At 37.9% G+C, this 20,916-nt stretch overlaps 2 long non-coding RNA genes across 4 annotated transcripts in view; both read right to left on the minus strand.

Annotated features, from left to right (window-relative positions):
- LOC138755428 (uncharacterized) overlaps positions 1–12,333 on the minus strand; it is a 51,873-nt gene extending 39,540 nt beyond the window's left edge. The window contains exon 1 of the long non-coding RNA XR_011352279.1: positions 12,035–12,333. This is a non-coding gene — a long non-coding RNA (uncharacterized lncRNA). The remainder of the gene's footprint in view (positions 1–12,034) is intronic.
- Positions 4,569–12,024, minus strand: LOC138755425 (uncharacterized). Of its 3 annotated transcripts, none has more exons than XR_011352277.1 (3): positions 11,706–12,022; positions 7,238–7,384; positions 4,569–5,076 (listed from the first exon to the last, which is right to left on the minus strand). It is a non-coding gene; the product is annotated as an uncharacterized lncRNA (long non-coding RNA). The 3 variants fall into 3 exon arrangements; XR_011352276.1 differs by lacking the exon at positions 7,238–7,384 and adding an exon at positions 8,461–8,592; XR_011352275.1 differs by lacking the exons at positions 4,569–5,076; positions 7,238–7,384 and adding an exon at positions 8,423–8,592 and having other exon boundaries at positions 11,706–12,024.
- Positions 12,334–20,916: the final 8,583 nt, after the last annotated feature.

The following is a 20,916-nucleotide window of genomic DNA, read 5'->3' on the forward strand; positions in this document are numbered from 1 at the left end:
TGGAAGCTCATTCCACAATCCTAGCACTTTTTATGTGAAAAGAAGTTCCCCATTATGTCCCCCTAAACTTTTCCCCTTTCACCCTTAACCCATGTCCTCTGCTTTGCATCTCACCTACCCTCAGTGGGAAAAGCCTATCTGTATTTACTCTGCCTATCCCCCTCATAATTTAAAATAGCTCTATCAAATCTCCCCTCATTCTTCTACACTCCAGGGAATGAAGTCAGAATCTGTTTAACCTTTCCCGGTAACTCAGTTCCTAAAGTCTAGGCAACATCCTAGTAAATCTTCTCTGCACTCTTTCTATCTTATTGATACCTTTCCTGTGGTTAGGTGCACACAATGCTCCAAATATGGTCTCACTAATGTCTTATACAACATTACCATAAGATCCCAACTCCAATACTCAATAGTTTTATTTATGAAGGCCAATATGCCAAAAGCTCTCTTTACTCCACTTTCATGGAATCATGTATTTGTATAGCTTCCATGATTTAATTGCTTCTTTTCCTTACTTCCCTCAACTCTGTGCTTATTTCTTGAGTGAATACTAATGCAAAAAAAATTAAAATCTCCCCCATTCTGTGGAAGATCACCTATAATCTCAAAAGCAGATATGATGTATTTTTAAGAATATGGAAATCATACTTAAGGTACATCGGGGTAAATCTTTAACGATTCCTGCCTCCTGTCTCTTCCCCCAGTGCTCGCAGGACCAAGGACAGGATCATTTGCCTCTTGATAAGAGTGGGGTTTATCCTTGGTGAAACTAATCTTTTCTTCTTATTCTTTCCCTTTTCTTACTTTTTCTTCCTTTCTTCTTGTTTTTTTTTGGGGGTGGGAGGGTTCCTCTTATTTTGTTCTTCTTTCTCTTTATTATCTTTTTCTCCCTTTGGTTCAACATTGACATTGAATTTGCATATTTGTAGTATTAATGTAATTTTTTTCTTTATAATAATTGAATCACATGTTGACTCTATTTTCTCTCTTTAATATTGATATGTGGATCGATATTTGTGTTTTGTTAATATTATTGATATTAATATATTTTCTTTTTGATTATTCTTCGTTTTGACTTTATATTGATTTAAAATTTTCAAAATAAATTTAAAAAAATCTCCCCATCTCTTTTGGCTCCATACCAAGCTGACCACTCTGGTCTTCAAGGTCCAATTTTTCCCCTTACTATCCCTTAGTTCTTAATATACCTTAATTTTGTCTGCAAAACCAATCTCATGTCTTCTTTTAGCCTTCCTGATTTCTTTCTTGAAGTTTATCTTGCATTTTTTATACTCCTCAAGTGCCTCATTTGCTCCATGTTGCTTATACCTGCTGTACACTTGTATCTTCTTCTGAACCAGATTCCCAATATCCCTCAAAAACCAAGGTTCCCTGTGCCTGCTAACCTTGCCTTTAATCCAGACAGGAACATACACTGCACTCTCAAGACTTCACCTTTGATGGTCTTTCACTTACCTTGCACATCCTTACCTGAAAACAACTTATCCCATCCATGTTTTCTAGTTTCTTTCTCATTTTCTCAAAATTGGCCTTTCAATTTAGAATCTCAGCCCAAGGCCAGACCTATTCTTCAACATAATCAACTTGAAAGTAATAATATTAAGATCACTAGTCCCAAAATGTTCCCATACACATACTTCTGTCACCTGTCCTGTCTCATTCCTTAATAGGAGATCCAGTATTGCATTCTTTCTAGTTGGTATCTCTATATATTGATTTAGGAAACTTTCCTGAACACATTTGCATCCAGCCCTTTTTCAGTATGGGAGTCCCAGTCAATATGTGTTGTCATACCTTTACCATTCCTCATCTCCACCTATATAGCCTCAGTAGACAATCCCTCTGGTTTGTCCTCACAAACCAGCTGTGATCACAGCTGTGATATTTTACCTGATAAGAAATGCCACTTCTCCCCTTTCATCCCCCCAGTTCTATCACGTCTGAAGTAACGGAAGCCTGGAACATTGAGCTGTCAGTCCTGCCCCTCCTGCAATCAAGTTTCACTAATGGCCACAATGTCATAATTTCATGTACCAATCCACATTCTAAGTTTGTTTGTCTTTTCCTACAATACTCCTTGCTTTGTAATGGATTTCTACCACGTACAACCCGTTGACTTCTCATGTAACAAGCAATTTTTATTTAATCTTTTCCTCTTCCATTCCTCTATTTGCTCTAACACTCTGGTTCCCCTCCCCCTGCAAATCTAGTTTAAACCCCCGTAACAGCACTAGTGAAACTTCCCGCAAAGATATTAATTCCCCATCATAGACTATCGGGAACTGAATGTATTTCTTGATCAAGTGAAATGATACTCATGTGCTCATATCTTCATCGATTGAAGTCTGTTAAATGTCCTTCAGTTTGTTTTGTTCTGACCTTTAAAATTTTAAATGTACTTCAAGTATTCTTAAGTGAGCCTTTGATGAGGGCCAGCAGCATATTTAAAGAGGAGGAGCTGCTTTTCTGAAGGTATTTTGTCTCTGACATTAATTGTAATTCAGCAGGTGTAAGACTAGAAAAGTGATTGCAGTCTGTGGCCAACCTAGAATAACATTTTTTGTAAGTTCTTCAAATGATGGTTTATTTAATTGATTTGTTCAGTGAAGTATTTGTTTGAATGGTATCCTGTAACTTTGGATCTCTCATTAATGAAATGAGTAAACTGTTCCAAAATATTTAAATATATTGAGTTTGTATTTATATCTTTGTGTGTGTGTGTGTGTGTGTGTGTGTGTGTGTGTGTGTGTGTGTGTGTGTGTGTGTGTGTGTGTGTGTGTGTGTGTGTGTGTGTGTGTGTGTGTGTGATCATATGTGGTGTATTGGTGTATTATCATTCAGAGAAATTTTGTTTCATCTGGTTGTATGTGTCCAGTCAGATGATAATAAACTTGAACATGTACTAAGTAAACCCTTGTTACAATGGCTAGCTGAGACAGTACTGTGAGCTTTGCTTGGGGTTTGTAAGAGAGAAAGTCTATGTCCATTTACACAATGTTCAAAGCAAGACTGGATCATTTGGAGCCTTGATCTAGTTGTGCCATTTGGTAAGATCTTGGCTGAACATTTACTAAGCAACTATCCACCTTATCCCTTTATCCCCCCTTATTTAAAATTTGAAGCTAGGAATCTTTGTAGAAATCATTTGTCTGCATAACAAAGGTCTAAGTTTGATCTGATCAATTTACAAGACTGATACGCATTATAAATGACTCCAAAGGTTGAGTGAGGAACTTGAAAGGCTTTAATTCACATTGGATTTCATGTGTAACTCCACATGCTTGAATGAATGGAAGGGGGCAGGGAGGTCGACTGTTATGGCCAGGTCACGAGGGGAGGGGTTACAGGGGATCAAGTCATCAGTGGGCAGGCCAGCCACTTATACACAGAGCACAGAACAGTGTATACTCCACAAAGACTATGCCCATTGGGCTATTATTGACTTAAACAATGCTGCAAATGTTGAGTGATTTAAAGAGGAGTATGGATGGACGTTCTGGGGTTTGACAATTTTTTCACAGTCAAACCCTACCTCATAACATGTCCAGATAGATGTCATCTTCTGAGCAGCTTGGCATGAGGCTTGTGTTGCTGAAGTCTGTATAACTTCTCAAACTTATTTTCTTAATGCTGCATGTTCTCTGGGGTGTCTTTCTTCTGATACTCCAACTGTCTTGGCTGCTGGCCCCCACTTCCATTCTCTTGGCTGTACTCATATCATAAATTATGCTGTGCGGAACAGACTAGTGCAAGAAATGTTGTCTGAATGCTGGAGAGCACTGTGAGAATGATAAAGATGCCAAAATCTAATTTTGAACAGCCTCATTATGATTAAAAAAAAAAATGCTGGAAGGTTAAGCATTATCAATAGGAGAAAAGGAACGGGCAACACTTTGGGCCAGAACCCTTCATCAAAACTATTTCTTCCACTGATACTGCTCGACCTGCTGATTTTCTTCAGCAGATTGTAATTTGCTCCAGATTTTGGGTATCCCTATTGTGAGATTCACGAAGCTCCTGCAAGTGGAGTGAGTGTGATAATAATGGAGTTCAGCTGGTTGTTTTTAGCTGTGAGTCAAGTGAGCAGTCATTTGAACAGGGGGAATTTATAATATCCCCCAGTAGATGAGAAAGACATATTTTAGAAGGTCAGCAGAGGAATCTGGTGTTTCTGTGTTGTTTTTCAGTTACGTATTGAGTTTCAACTAAATATTGGAATGAAGTGGGAGTCTAACGTAAAACAAGAAATGTATCCAAGAAAGTGCTGGAGAAACTCAGCAGGTCACAGAGCATCATTGTTCTGTTTACCTTTTCTCATTCCACTAGAGCCATAAACACTCTTTCGATGTGATACAGTGATTTACTTGTACTTTTATCAATTTAGTACTGAATTGGGAACTCACAATGTGGTCTTTTCTGAAGTAGAGACCAAATATAGAATACATGACTAACTCTTTTCTGTCAAGCATCTGATTTATCTTTAACTTTCATTCACCAACCATTTCTTCTTTGGCCTTGATCTCCTAAATTTCTTCCATTGACACTCAGTTGAAATGTAAAGGATCAGATCCATACCTTTCTATAGTAGAGGCCCCTGAGGTTAATCTTTATCTGAAATTGTTGAATATTTCCATTTTCATCCCCTCCAGATCTACCTTTTGTAGTGATAGAGCACTACCACTAGCAGGAATCAGAGACAGCGTGTGTAGTATCTGGGAAATGTTGCATCTTTGATCTTTAGTAGATTCAAGATGGATGGCTTCCTGTGAGGTCTGCATGTGCGTGTTCTGTCCTTAGTGCTGGTTCCTTAGTTAATAAATCTAGTTGTTTTAAAAAGAATCCAAGTTTCTTTATTGTAATAAAAGAAGCATCACACCTTTTATCTGCCCCACTAATTGTTTCATCTTTTAACTCCCCCTCTTTTCAATCCATCACAGATCTTTTCTTTCTTGCCTTCAGGTTTTCTAAGCACTTCTTTCTCCTGTTTGTTCCTGGTTTCTTAAAAGGTCATGCACTTGAAATACTTTTTTCTTCCCATTGAACACTTCCAACTAACTAAATATTTTCAACAGTAAAAATAAAATAAATTTAGATTGAAAAGTAAATCATGCTGAAGTTTCTTTGGAGAACTTATGAAATTATACATCCTTGAATTCTGCTATTAACATTAAAATGGACAATGTTTATTTTCCTCTGTAATTAATGGCATGCTAATAAAATAATTCAAACAGGCTTTCAGGAATGTTATTACTCAGTATGATTTCATTAGCGGCTTATTAATTACAGAAGACACCAAGCATTTTCCAGTTTTTAATTAAAAGTGCTCCCCTAGAATGATTGGTGCACATACCTGGGAACCGTTAAACACATGAAGCCTGGTTATTTATTTATAATTCCAACAGTTTTAGGAACTGAAAGAATGAATGGATGCTGAAACTTTAATTTGCACCCTGTAACAGACAACAAAAAGAAACAGAAGGAGAACTAAGTGGTCTGGGCAATATTTCCTCTAATTTTTAGTAATCAGTGTGTGCAAAAATCTTACATTGTGCACATTTTTTTTCCTGTGACAAATTTATGTGTGCACCGAATGCTTGTGCAAATATAAGCTTGAATTCGTTTCAAGATCATTTTGGCACAACCTATCTCTCAATAGCATGTTTTAACACAATACAAGTATGATTGCATTCCATGAAGTAATGTATTCAGTTAAGATTTTATTATCTGAGCTTATAGCATTTTGAGCGCACATTATGCGCGCTAGTTGCAAAACGTGTGTACGCATGCACGTGGGTACAGCTTAGAAGGAACAGTGGTCTGGGCTCAAAGCCCTTTGCATTGCCTGGGGAATTCTCCTAGGAAAGGGAATGAAACATTTGTGCCTGGAGCAGGACAAGTACCAATGAAATGTGCAGGAAGGTCACAAAATCAGTACAAATGTCCCTTCACCCCACACATAATATTGTCTCCATGAAGCCACCCAAAAAATGCTGCTCAAGCATGGACCATGCTCAATTCAGGGGGAACTAACTTGATGTGAGTCAACTAACTAAATGGTGAATTATCCCTTTTTTTATATACAGGCTTATTGGTAAACATACAGAGGCAGAATCTTCTCAATTTCTGTGAACCACATACAGTTTCTATTGCAGTAGCAGCCAAATTTCTGATGGCTTCCCATGGAAAGGCCAAGCTATTTGTTGACATTCCGTCCAGTTAATTGGATCTAGAATAATTACTGTAATGTGCACAGAAGGAACAGGATCAGCATCCTCTTTATTTCATTTACTTTGTGCCTACAGTGGGGCAAGTGATACCAATAATAAGAGAACTCTGACATAATCCACTTCAACTGTCTTGATTTGGGGGAGAGTTTTGCTAGGGCCACGAGCATTAAGGATTTGCCCCATGTATTTCTTTTACTATAACCATAATTCCTATCCGTGGCTCAGCTGATTTTGTTTTATCCTCTTCTGGACAAAAATATTCTGGGTTCAAATTTTATTTTGGAAATTCAAGGCACAAAAATCTAGGCTGCTCTTTGGAGTGTTACTATGGGGCAGTGTGAAGTATTTGAAATCAGATGTTAAACTAAAGATTATACTTAAATAGATGTAAAGAATGGCACAAACCTAGTTTGAGAAGATGTCCTAGCCTATATTTATACATCAACCAACATTACAAAAACAGATTATTTTGCGACTGTCATTTTGCTAATTGAAGAACCTTGCTATGCAAGTTTCCTAAATTACAACAGTGTGTACATTTCAAGCACACTTTGGGACAATGTGAAGAAACTTTATCAAGGTTTGGGGCAGCACAGTTAGTGTAGCGGTTAGCGCAATGCCATTACAGCGCCATTACATCCCATGCTGTCTGTAAGGATTTTGTGCGTTCTCCCCATGTCTGTGTGGGTTTCCTCCGGTTTTTCTCCCACCGTTCAAAATATACTGGTGGTTGTAAACTAATTGGGTGTAATTGGAGGGCACGGGCCAAAATGGCATGTTATCGTGCGTATGTCAAAAGGATTTTCCTTACCTCTGAGAAAGTATTCAAAGGTTTCAATACGTATTCCCTAGAGAATAGAACTATAACATGCAATGAATAATGAATTTGAATGTGATTTGAATGTCACAGTCGTCAGAAGAAGTAGCGTTAGAAAATGAACCATTACTATTTTGAAATCTGAATTCTTATCTGAGCTGATATACTGTACCTTTATATGCACTGATTACTGTTAACACTTTTTGATGCCTCAATTCAATTTGCTAAGACCTGATGAGAACCATCTGTTCGCACTTCATTTTAGCTCCTTGTATTCAACAATAATTATTTATGCAGGCTTTTATTTAAACATTGGAACCTAGGGAAGTAAAAAAATTTAATGGAAGCAATTGGATGAGGTGCTTTAAAATATGATTGCCTATTAAATTAAAAGTTCAAGAATAAATCTGTTCTCTGGATTCAAGAGATGTTGTGACACATTTACAGGATAGCTGGGCAATTAAAAAATAAAGCTTTGAATAAGAACCTTGAGTGCGGAAATTTAGGATGGTAGTATGCAATGATTTAGATGCAAGTAGGGCTTGTTAAACATGAGGAAAACAATAATGTGTTGGGGAATTGGCTCTCCAACTCTATTACAAATAACAACATGTTGGAGAGTTGGCCTTGGGAACCAGTGGAAGCTGTGGGCTGCAGTTGGGAGACTTGTGCCAGGCTGCGGACTGCTGGAGAATGGTTCAAACTGGCTGGAGGTGTGCCAGGTATTGGAACCGGGATGCGAGGAGGTGCCGAGGGCACTGGAGGGTCCCTGACCATGTCGGAGGTTTGGATCTGGAACTTGGATTGTCAATGATTTGGACTGGACTCTGTGTGGCTGCAGGGGCTGTGGAAGCACTGGAGGCACATCTACAGATACTCAGAGACTCTGGGGGGACTCTCTTTTGCTTCTCTCTCTCTGACTGTAAGTCCAACTATAAGACGCGTAGGTAATTCCTGCTGGAGGCAAATTTGTCTACCTTGCAGCAGGCAAAAAGAAATTTCATGTAATATAACACTGTTTTATTACTATGGTAATAAATTGAATTTTGAATCTTGAATACAAAGTGCATTTCATTCCAGTTCATTAAACTGCATGCGCTCACCACTTTAAGCCTAAGTGAATACTGTTCATGTAACGATATCTGCACAAATCATATTCAACACAAGGTCTGTAAGGCAGTATGGATGAGGCCAGAGCACATAGGCAATTGAAAGGAATGAATGAGATGGAAGGAGTATTACTTACATCTGCTTTCTTATTAGGTTGTAAGAAAGTATTGTAATATATAATGTACCACATTATATAACTTGGTACATTGATGTGCACAGACTGCTGTTTAATTGAAACTTTGTGAGCTTCAGTAAAAGAGAGATAATTCTCCTTCTTTTACTTGCCTCAATATATATTATTTCTGCATATGTGCAGGACCACCCTCCACCCCACCAGTCTATTCTTCATTTAAGTTGCTGATAGGTCAATGGTTGAAGACATCGCTAAGCTTGGTGCAGCTCAAATCGGAAGAATGCCTAGAGGAGAAGGAATAAAGTACAAAGTCAGGAGACTTGAGTTCTGGTGGAAGGCACTGTGACTGTGCTCCAACCGCCAGATTGTGGAGGAATGTCAAGATAGCGTTGTGAATGGATTATGGAAGTACAAGAATCATGTAGTGAAGATGGGCAACAGAAGTCAAGCAGATCATGGCGGTCAACAGTGTAATAACTTGTAATACCTCCATCCTCTAGCTCTACCTTGTAGATGGGAGTGGAGCCTCCACTGAGGTCTGATTGTGAGGACTTGGAATCTGTAGCCTCCATTTTGAATAAACTGTGTGTTTACCTCTGTGTGAATATATTACAAAATGGTATCATAAAACTCCTGTGTTCCAATATTTACTTTTTCAGAAATTCCAGTGGTCCAGAATCTGGGTAACTGATAGCTGTGCACTCATTGGTCTTGATTTCTATGTTTTTAGCACACCTACTACCTTGAAACTTACTGGACTCACTAGAATTTTATTATTGTGCAACATCAAAAAATATTGAATTAAAATTGCTAATAATTCAGAACAGCATCCAATAGTCTGAAAAATCTGCCACTTTAAAGCCACCAAAATCTTGCTCATGACGGAAAATGGAGTTTGTAATCATGATGTTCTGGAGGAGCATGGATTTGAGGCAGTCATTACTGATTAGAAATTGAGCTAAGAAAAACTGGGGACCCAAATCAATTGGACAACACACAATCTGTGTCCTATAACCTGTCAGAATTAAGGAGATTCAGAGTGGACAAAGGCAATTCTGCTTTGGGGTATCTGAGAGCTTAAGAAGGCCCATAGATTGACTGAATTTGTAATCATTGATAATTGTGCTTTCACATATATATCTTAGGGTAGTGCCTACTGAGAGCATCATCAAGAATCTGGGATTTGGACAGAAGAGTAATTTTATTTGTGATATTTGTGATATTAGATGCAAGTAGGGCTTGTTAAACATGAGGAAAACAATAACATGTTGGGGAATCCAAATTCAGTTAAATTTAGTGTTACTATTAGATTTTCTTAAACGTGATTTCCATTTGCAATGTTAAGCAAGCAGCTAGTCTCACAGTCAATAAGGAAGCCAGATCCAGCTATAACTAGTTAACCAGAGTTTCTATCACTTGTCTCAGAATGTGTGGCACCTGTGAATATAAATCTCTAGACTCTGCTTTAGCACGATATTGAATGCCATTGAATGCAGTGTCCCTTGACTGTGGATAAGGAATTTCACTGAAACAAGCTTTAAGGTTAAATAAGTAAATACATTAAATATTTTGTTTCTATGCAGTGAGATATTTAACAGAAAGAAGGATGGGAGATACTTTCTGCCCTTTTTAACATTTTCTCCATATGGAGTTCAGAATATTTTCTAGTTGGGAAATAATTGTAGGAAAATTCGATTAACCTGCCATTAACTGAGATGCCATCACTATGAAAGATACAGAGGACAGAGAATTTCTAAATGGAATCAAGAGATCTTTTCCCACTAGTATGTAGAAAGCATGACAATAGTGGATGGAAATAAATCCAGATTTTCCTCTGGAGAATAAAGTTATGCAGATGGAAGGGATATCAGTGAGAGTGCATGTTGTGATAGTCATCCATATTCAGTTAAATTTAGCATAGAAAAACACAAAGTTACAGCATGAAAAAATGTTTTAAATTGGGATAAACCTTTTAGAACCATAGAACCATTGAACATTACAGCACAGAAAACAGGCCTTTTGGCCTTTGAACTCTATGCCTGACTATTATTCTGCCAAGTCCCAGTGACCTGAACCCAGTTCATAGCCCTCCATACCCTTCCCATCTATGTTCCTGTCTAAATTTTTTCTTAATTTTCAAAATGGAGACTGCATTCACCAATTCAGCTGGCAACTTGTTCCACACTCCCTCCACTCCTTTTGTGAAGAAGTTCCCCATTATGCTCCCCCCGAACTTTTCCCCTTTCACCTTTAACTCATGTCCTCTAGTTTGTATCTCACCTAACCTCACTGGAAAAAGTCTACTTATGTGTATGCTATCTATACCCCTCATAGTTTTAAATACCTCTATCAAATCTCCCCTCATTCTTCAGTGCTCCAGGGAATAAAGTCCTAACCTATTTAACCTTCCTCTGTAACTCAGTTCCTGAAGTCCCTGGAAACACCCTAGTAAATCTTCTCGGCACTCTTTCAATCTTATTGATATCTTTCCTGTGGTTAGGTGGACACAATACACCAAATATGGCCTTACTAATGTCTTATACAACTTTACCATAAAATCCCAACTCCAATACTCAATAGTTTAATTTATTAAGGCAAATATGCCAAAAGCTGTCTTTACAACCCTATCTACCGGTGACACCACCTTCAAGGAATTATGTATCCCTTTCAATATTTTTATTGGTTTCATCGTACATAATAATAAAGTATTAACAAATCACATATAATAATAAAAATGGTGTTAAGATGTATGTTACAATGAAAAGAAATAAAAGCCACTATACTAATTGTCAACCTGCTCCCTTTGGAGGCTACTGTCTAAGCATAAACCGTCCACTATGTAATAATAAAAAAAGAGAAGATAATGAAAGGAGTCAAAAAAATGGCAAGTAAGCTAACCTTACAAATTTTGAAAATAATTAAGAAATGATCACCATAAGGAAACAAAATTAAAATTAATTTCAGTAGTGGAGCATCTAATTTTTTCCATAGTCAAACATGTTATCATATCAGAAAATATGAGTGTGACTGGGCGGGACATCACCTTTCCATCTCATTAATATGGCCATTCTAGTGATAAGGGAGGTGAGGGCAACTACATGGGATTGTGAAGCACTCAATATCAGAACCATTGGCCCACTTATTCCAAACATAGCAAGAAAATAATTTGGAGACAAAGTAATATTAAGAACTAAAGACAATGTACAAAATACCCCTTCCCAAAGGACATAACCAGAATATATAATACAATGGACCGTCTTCAGTTGTACATTCATCACATTTAGAAGAGAGATTAGAATAGAATTTAGCCAATTGAACTTTGGAAAAATGTGTCTGGTATACTACCTGAATTTGTAATAATAAATGTCTAGCACAAAGGGAGGAGGAAGGCACTCACTTCAAAATTCCCATGTAGTTTCAGGAATTAACTGCTGAAAATCTTGTTCCCATAGTTTTTTAAATTCTGTCCAGTTAACTATCCCGAGATCTTAAAAGTAGTTCATAAAGGACTGATGGCAGCCATTTGTGATCAGGTTTTAAATGATGAATTGTCCCTATCTAATTAGGTTCCAGATCTTGAGAGACCCTCAAGAATTAAAGAATTTAAGAAGCCCCTAACCTGTAAATAATGAAAATAGTGATGTTTAGGTATTATAAATTTGGTGGGTAATTGTTCAAAAGAAGCAAGTTTTGGTCAATAAAAAAAATCTAAAAAAGATAGGATACCTTGTAAGTGAACCGGGTCACAGAGGTGCAGGCTTGCACTGGGCTGATGTCACAATGGCCCTGGTGGTTGGGGGGCGGGAGGGGAGGGGGCAGAAAAGGTTAATGTGGGGTCCTGCTGATAAGCTCTCGAAAAGTTCCAGTAGAGTCAGTTGGTTGGTTCAGCTCACTCACAGCTTCTGTGTGGTTTTTCTTTTGCTCGCTGCACAGCACACTGACCACAACCTAAATTTGACCATTGATGGTAGCTGATATCTTGAGCCAAAGGTAAAGAGAAGGAATTACTTAAAATAGGACTAATTAATAAAAAATTATAGTATCTGAAATGTTTCCTGAATTGAAACCAAATTCTCAATGTATGTCTGACAACAAAATTATTGGTTAATTTGGAAGCCGATAAAGGTAAAGGTGCTCCAAGTATGAAAGAAAAAAAATACTTTTTAGTATATTTAATTTCTAAATTAATCCATCTTGAAGCACGTGTATGTTCCTTATGATGAATCCACAAAATATTAGCCAGTAATAAAACCTAAAGTTTGGTAATACCAAGCTTCCATTCTTTTTAATATATTAAATGAAAACTTTTTAATGATGGGGTGCTTATTTTTCCATATAAAAGAAGAAATGAGAGAGTCCAATAAATTTTAAAAAAGATTTGGGAACAAAAACAAGTACAGCTTGAAAAATATATAAAAATTTAGGAAGGATATTCATTTTGATAATGAAATGAAATGTGAAGTTAATGAAACATTAAACACTAGTTTTATCAGGTAAACTTCCCAGTGGCTTTTATTCTCCCGTTTCCTTTGTTCTCTTGCTGGTGTTCTTATCTCTCTCATACCACGTGACTTCCGGTACATCTCATACATATTCATTATCATGACATCCCTCCTTTAATCAGAAATAAACTTTACCTTCACTTTTCATTATCCCTTGGAAACATACAAACATCGTAACTAATGGTAATATTATAACTCCACTACATAAAATTTACTTCCTACAGCACTCATACATGCACTTTATGATATAAGATTAAATACTGTCCCAAAGTTCTTATTAAACTATGGCACAAAGTCTTCGTATCATTTGGGCACTTTCCGGTTTCGTTTCGGCCTGCCTGCGATATTGTCGTCGCTTCTCGGTTGTTCACTCTCAGCGTCGGAAATACTGCTCGCCACAGCTTCGAGTGTTTCTGGCGCTCTAGTCACTTCATCAGGAGTGCTGGTAACTGCCTCTGGAACATCATCAGGTCTCTCAGTTTCAGCATTTCGTATTGGCCTTTCAACCTCTTCGCTCGATGTATCTCTGGACTGGTACCTTTTTACACTTGATACATTTCTCTTATACAGGACTCCAGTCGGAGACTTGACTGTCATCATACTGCCACTTCTGGATACGACAGTATAGGGTTGATGGTAATAAGGTGTGTCTAGCTTACCACCAGTTTCATGCCTCTCTAGAACATTATCTCCTGGCATGATGTCTGAGTACTTGGCTCCACGTTTCGAATCTGTGTACAGCTTTGCTGCACCTTTCTTTTCAGCATCGTGGTCCCTCATCTCCTGGTCGTCTCGGATTTCCTTTACTTCTGGCATTTTTGTGCGGATTTTTCTCCCAAAAAATGCTTCTGCAGGACTTTTTCCAGTGGTTGCATGAGGCGTTGCTCGATAGACAGCCACATAAGATAGCAATGCTTCTCGCCAATTTTGTCCTTCTGCGTGTGCAATCCTCAATCGTTTTTCAATGGACTGATTTTGTCTCTCTACTTCTCCATTGGCTTGCGGCCATTTCGGAGTTACTTTATGATGGTGGATACCTGTGGTCCTCATGTATTCCGCAAATGTCTCTGAAATGAATTGTGGACCATTGTCAGAGTATAATGTAACAGGTAATCCATATCTTGCGAATATCTCTGCTAACGCTTGTATTGTTTTTTCAGTGGTTGTGGACTTCAACACCACGTACTCATAGTATCTGCTGTAGTAATCTATCACTACCATAATTGATTCACCCGTCAGTAAAGGTCCAAGAAAATCAACAGCTACGTCGATCCATGGTCCTGTCGGGAGTAGCGTACTCCGGATTGGTTCTGGCGGATTACTCCTACTTGTGATTTGACATCCGTGACAAGTTTTAACAAATCTCTCTGCGTCTTTATCACAACCTGGCCACCATACCTTGGTCCTGAGGTTTTGCTTGGTACCAACAATACCTAGGTGTCCTTCATGCACTAAGGATGCGATCTTCGGTCTCAATCTTTGCGGAATCACCAATCTGCAACCTCTCAATACACACTGTCCGATGCAACAAAGTTCGTCTCTAATGGGAATGTAAGCCTTGTGAGTACACTTGTCCCATTGTCCATTCTGTATGCATTCTCTTACTTCCATGAGTTCTGGATCACGTTCGGATTCTCACTCGACTTCCTTCGTAGTCACAGCTTTTGGTGTCGCCTGAATAGCTACGAAGCGTACAAAGCTCTCTGTTTCTGTTCCCAATTCTGACTTGGATTGTGGACATCCATCCTTCACCAATCTGGACAGCGGATCAGCAATGTTTGCTTTCCCTGCAATGTGGATTACTTTATATTTGTAGGGTTGTAGTCTGAGTACCCATCTCTCTATTCTGGCACATGGTTTGGATCTAGGTGCATAGATCACCTCTAATGGCTTATGATCTCTGATGAGTTCAAATTCAATGCTGTATAAATATCCATGGAACCTCTCACAGGCCCATACAAGTCCGAGTGCTTCTTTCTCTGTCTGAGAGTATCTTCTTTCCACATCTGATAACGATCTGCTGGCATAGGCAATGATTCTTGGTCCTCCATCATGCATCTGGACCAACACGGCTCCTAAACCAACTGGGCTGGCATTCGCTATGACTTTGGTTGCTGTGTATGGATACAGTTTCTTGGAACACTTCTTTGAGGTACAGATGATCTTTTTCCTCTTCAACTTCTCCCATAAATGTCGATCAATCACATTACTGTCACTGCCTGAGTCTACAATGACCTGCACTGTCACTCCACCAATGATCACTGGGACCTTCTCATGATGTACTTCATTCAACGTAAATTGGTAACAACTCTGTTCCTCCTGGGTATCATCATCGTCACCGTCTATCTGGCGAATGGTATCTTTCTTTCCAGGATACTTTCCTTTCCCCCAGGCTTTGCCTTTGGAAGTTGTACTCTTCCTCTTATGGTCTGCATTGGACTTGCTTTTGCACTTCTTTGCAAAGTGGTCCTTACCTCCACACTTTCTGCAAACTTTGCCTTTGGCCGGGCAATATGGGTCTTTTCCAAAGTGACCTCGGTTTCCACATCGATAACACTCCACGTCCTGTGTCGACGAATATCTTGGCTGATTATGGCGATGTGAGAGCCTCTTAATTTGCTGGCTTGAGTTGTCTTTCAGGGTCATGGTATGAAATTGCCCTTCAACAGCCTCTAATGCAGCAGCAATGGTTAAAGCATCAGTGAGTTCCAACTCACTCCCTCTTTCCAGTAGACGTCTTCTGAGTTTATCTGATCTGCAGTGCTGTACAACTTGATCCAATAATTGGTTGTCCAAATCAGCTGGCATGTAATTGCATCCAACAGCTAGCTGGCGTAGTCTCGTCACGTACTGAGCAATTGTCTGGCCATCTTCTTGTCTCGTTCTCTGAAACAAATGGCGTTGAAATGTAGCATTCGGTGTCACTACATAGTGTGCATTTAATGCATCTACCGCTTTCCGGTACTCATCCTTTCTTCCAGTATTTAAAAGTGTCTTAAATGTTTCCCGAACTGAGGGTCCCACAGTGAAAAGAAGTAACGCCCTCCTCTGCACTTTTTGTTCAACTGTACCGGTATCTAGAAATAGGCCACGACTGTCGGCGTAGGATTCAAATTCTTCCAGCCATGCTTTCCACTTCACACTTACAGTGCTTGCATCACCAGTCGGGTCAAAATGAGCAATTCCACTATGTGTTAGAAAGTTACCGTCTGCACCAGCCATGAGGAAATATTCCAGCCCCAAAAGTACTGAGTCACAGAGAAAATTCTTATCACCTTGAAGTTGTCTGTAATCCTCTGTAATCTTGTTTAGTCTTTAATTTTCTTCAAGCTTCTTTCATCCTCGTCGCCAATGTCACATTTGTGGCACAAAATGTGAAGTTAATGAAACATTAAACACTAGTTTTATCAGGTAAACTTCCCAGTGGCTTTTATTCTCCCGTTTCCTTTGTTCTCTTGCTGGTGTTCTTATCTCTCTCATACCACGTGACTTCTGGTACATCTCATACATATTCATTATCATGACAGGGACCACTGTGCCAAGGACTTCTTGGCATGATTCATTAACGTAAGAAGGCTTTCTATAAACAAATTATTAAATTTCTTAGTAATGGTAATACCGAGATAGTTAAATTGATTTTTTAACTATTTTAAAAGGAATACTGAAGTCTAAAGAGAGAAGATTTAAAGAGGAAATGCAAGTCCACCACAGCAGTGAACCCCATAAGCTCAAGCACAGAGAACAAAGAAAAATGAAAGCAGGAAAAATGACTCAAAATGGTGGAAGGCCATTTTGGAGAGTACAAGGACTGGTATGACTACATTGAAAGATTTCATATGTACTGTCTTGCCCACAATATAATGGGTACACTGCATTTAAAAAGGAAACAAGCACTGTTTTTAAGTGAAGTGGGAAGCAAGATATTTAAACTGATGAAGTCCTTTTTTTGGAACTTGCAAGACCAAGTGCTAGGTCTTATGAGGAGTTGTGCACAGTAATAGGGGAATGTAGCAACTGTGTCACAGTGTGAAATGAAGAAGGAGAAAATGATCAGACAGAGTGCATCAAAGTTCAGTAAAAGTCATTTACTCAAACATTTACCTGCAGCTTTTTAAAACCCCACATGTTACAAATGACGTAATCGCTTTGTAACCTCATGATGACACTTGGAACCTCCAGAGCTGGTTCAATTAAGTCTCCGGTGAGCCGCTACAGGAATACTTATTCCCCAAACCAGTAATAATTGCAGACCATATAAATTTTATCCTAGAAAGCAAAAGGCAGGTGAACCCATAAGTGAATATTTGGCTAAATTACGTAGACTGTCAGAAAGTTTTGAGTTTGGAGAGTTCTTGAATGAAGCATTAAGAGACAGATTGGACATGGGTTTGGCTGAGTGCAACACCCAAGAACGATTTCTAAGTGAGAAAGATTTAGTCTTTAAATCTGCGTATGCTACAGCATTGAGTATCGAAATGGCCTGCCAAAATATGGATATCATACAAGGAGAGCCATTAGGTAGTGACAAAATTAAGGATGTTTCTATTGCGGGAATAACAACGACAGCCTGATAACTGTTACTTCGAAGAGGTCAAATGTCATCTACGTGATCAAGTCCAGATGTCCAATGAGAAAATAAAATAAGCCAAAAGATTTAAAAAAACAGAAACCAAGATGCAACAAACAGCCATCCAAAGTGAAAAAGATGGAAGAAAAGGATGAAATCCCCAGTGGTAAATTTAATGACTCAAGGAGGATAAAGCAATGCATATCTGCAGTGTGGGGGATAAGAAATTTGAAATTTATGTTGAGAATAATATCAACAATGAACCTCCTCAGATGGAGTTGGACACCGGACCATCTGTGACTCTAATGCCAAAAAAATGCAAAAGCACATCTATTACCTGACTTTAACTTTACCATATATATATATATATATATATATATATATATCAGTCCATCATGGTGTTGAAAACTGTCACTGGGAAGAAAGTCAAAGAGCTTGGTAAATGTAAAGTAGATGTCAAATATAAAGGAAAGATTGCAAAAGATTTATCCCTTGTCATTTCTGACACAAACGGACATGCATTGTTCAGAAGAAACTGTTGGAAATTGGATTGGATTGAAATCAGCTCAGTACTGAAGATATATACAGAGAATGAACCAAATTCAAAGCTGAAACATCTGCTGAAAAAATGTCAAGTGGTTTTCAGAAAGGCCTGGGGAAAATCAAAGGAGACCAGGCCAAGTTAAAATTGAAACCGGGAGCCAAACCCAAGTTCCATAAGCTAAGGACAGCAGCTTTTGCAATAAAAAGAAAGATTGAATCAGAACTCAACAGATTAGGAAATAAAGGATTCATTGAAAAACTTCAATATAGTGATTGGGCAGCTCCCATCGTGCCAGTCCAAAAATCCAATGGCAATATTCAGATTTGTGGTAATTACAAAGTCACCATTAATCAAGCTCTGCCAATACTTGAAAATCCCATGCAAGGAGCAAGGGAGTTAGTCCAATCCCTAAAAGGCAGGAAAAGTTCACAAAACTGGATTTGTCACAGGTTTATCAGCAAATCGAATTGGATGAGGCATCAAAAAAGAACATAGCAATCAATACTCACTTGGGGTTTTTCACATATGCTCAAATTCCCTTTGGAATATCAGCAGCTCCTGCAATATTTCAAGCAGTTATAGACAAATTGCTGCATGGTATAAATGTGGGACGCTACCTGGATGATGTCATTATTACAGGGTGGGATGACTCAGAGGTCTATCAAACCTAGAAAAAGTCTTAACCTGACTACAAGTGGACGTCCCGCTACGCCAACATAAATGTGTATTTATGGTACCCTCAGTAACATTTTTATGGGTTACAATTAATAGTGAAGGAGACCGAATGGATATGGCAGGTACCGAAGCCGTCCGCAAAACAACCTGCCCATCAAACAGGCCAAATTACAATCACTCTTGGATTGTAAACTATTATTGGAAACACATCCCAAACTTATCCATGCTGTGCAACCTACTGAACCAGTTATTAAAAAAAGATCAGAAATGGTGCTGGAACACAAAAACAAATGATGCATTCAACTATTTAAAAGAGCTGTTGACTTCAAGCGATTAGGTAACATAAATAAGAAGTATGTCTTCAATGGTGGCATCAGAAACTAGGAACTATAGAGTTGAAGAAGTATATAAAAAGACTAGAAGTGGTGGGGTTGGGGGGGCGTGCCACGGAGTTAGACTTGGAATCCCTTCTTTCTCCAAAAAGTTTCAAAAAAGAGTTGAAAAAGCTGGTGATTAAAAGAAAATAGAAAGAAAAGTTGTTGGAGGGTCTATCAAACAACTCAAAATGCCACCTAAGGAGGTTAAAACAATATCTTTCAATAACTTGAACAAGAAAAGGAAGCAGATAAAGAAGAGAGGCCTACCTTATCCATGTGGATAAGCTCGGAGCTTGGGAGACCTTGGTCATTGCTGTGCAGGGTCTCCCCTGACAATGGCTGTCTGCCATAGGAGAAGGAGTGATTCTGTGCATGAGTCGGGCATACGCAGAGCACAGAAAAAAAAGAGGCAATTTTTTAAAAAGCTCAAGAAGCCTCCAGCTCCAGCGATCAGGAAGAAGAAGAAATGTACGTAGAACAGAGAGTTTTGACTAAAAAAAGGAGAAAATGAAAGAGACATATATTTACAACAGAAATATATGGATACTTTTCAACAATCTTTGGTGCAATTGACAATGGAAGTGAATACATTTGACTGAAAAGGAACATGAAAAATTAAAAAGAGACTGGGTAGGAACTGTAATAGCATCATCATTTAATTCTAAGGCCAGAGGTACAGCAATATTGATAAATAAAAAAATCACCAGTAAAAATATTAGATACTAGTATAGATGTAGCTGGAAGATACGTTATGGTAAATTGTCAGATTTACTCTGAACAATGGACCTCAATGAATGTGTATGCACCAAATATTGATGATGGTGAACTTATACAAGACATTTTTTATGCAATTATCAAATGTCAAGGGAAAAGTTATATTAGGGGGAGATTTTAATTTTGATTTAGACCCTAAAGTAGATAGATCAGGAGATAAAATGACAAAAAATAAAGTGGCAAAAATAGTAGTTGATTTAATGAAAGATATGGATCTAGGGGATATTTGGAGAAGAATTCATCCAAATGAAAGGGATTATTCCTTTTATTAATTTTGATACAAAACATATTCATGAATATATATGTTTCTAATTTCTACACAATTTCAACAATGGGCAGAATATCAAGCATGAGTTTTATCGGATCATTCACCTTTAATATTCTCCATTTTATTGGAAGAAGACCAAAAGATAGCCTATAGATGGAGGTTAAATACAACCTCATTGAAGAAAAAAGAATTTTGTGATTATATGAGACAGCATATAAAAAAAATTTCTTGAAACCATTAAAGATTGAGTAACAAGTAAGTTTACAATATGGGATTCTATGAGCCATATTTAAAAGAGGTCAAATAATAAATTATACTTCAAAAGTAAAGAAAGAATACATGAAAGATGTAGACCAGATAGATAAAGAAATAATGAAATTGGAGAAGGAAATACAAGTGCAAAAAGATGATAAGAAGAGGGAACTGTTAGAGTCTAATAAATTAAGATTTAATACAATACAGACTTAAAGAATGGAAAGATATAATGCAATTGTGACAAAAATACTATGATTTGGGTGAAAGGGTGCACAAAGTCTTAGCATGTCAATTAAAAACAGAACAAATTTCTAGAACAATAATTGCAATTAGAAAATCTACAGGTCAAATTACATAAACCACAGGAAATAAATGATAATTTTAAAAGGAATTTTATGTTAAACTTTATCATTCAGAATCTTTGAAATATAACAACAAAATAAAAGAGTATTTGAGGCAAGTTAAATTCCTTGTGTTAAAAGATGTTGAAAAGCTATGATTGTCTAATAATTTTTCTGAAATAGAAGTTTATGAAACTTTAATGTCTTTACAGAATAATAAATCACTGGGTGAGGATGGTTTTCCACCAGAGATTTATAAAGAGTTTATGGAGTTATTAATGCCTTTATCCAATTTACCTCCTGTA

The sequence above is a fragment of the Narcine bancroftii genome, chromosome 2 (assembly GCF_036971445.1).
Source record: "Narcine bancroftii isolate sNarBan1 chromosome 2, sNarBan1.hap1, whole genome shotgun sequence".
Lineage (NCBI taxonomy): Eukaryota > Metazoa > Chordata > Chondrichthyes > Torpediniformes > Narcinidae > Narcine > Narcine bancroftii.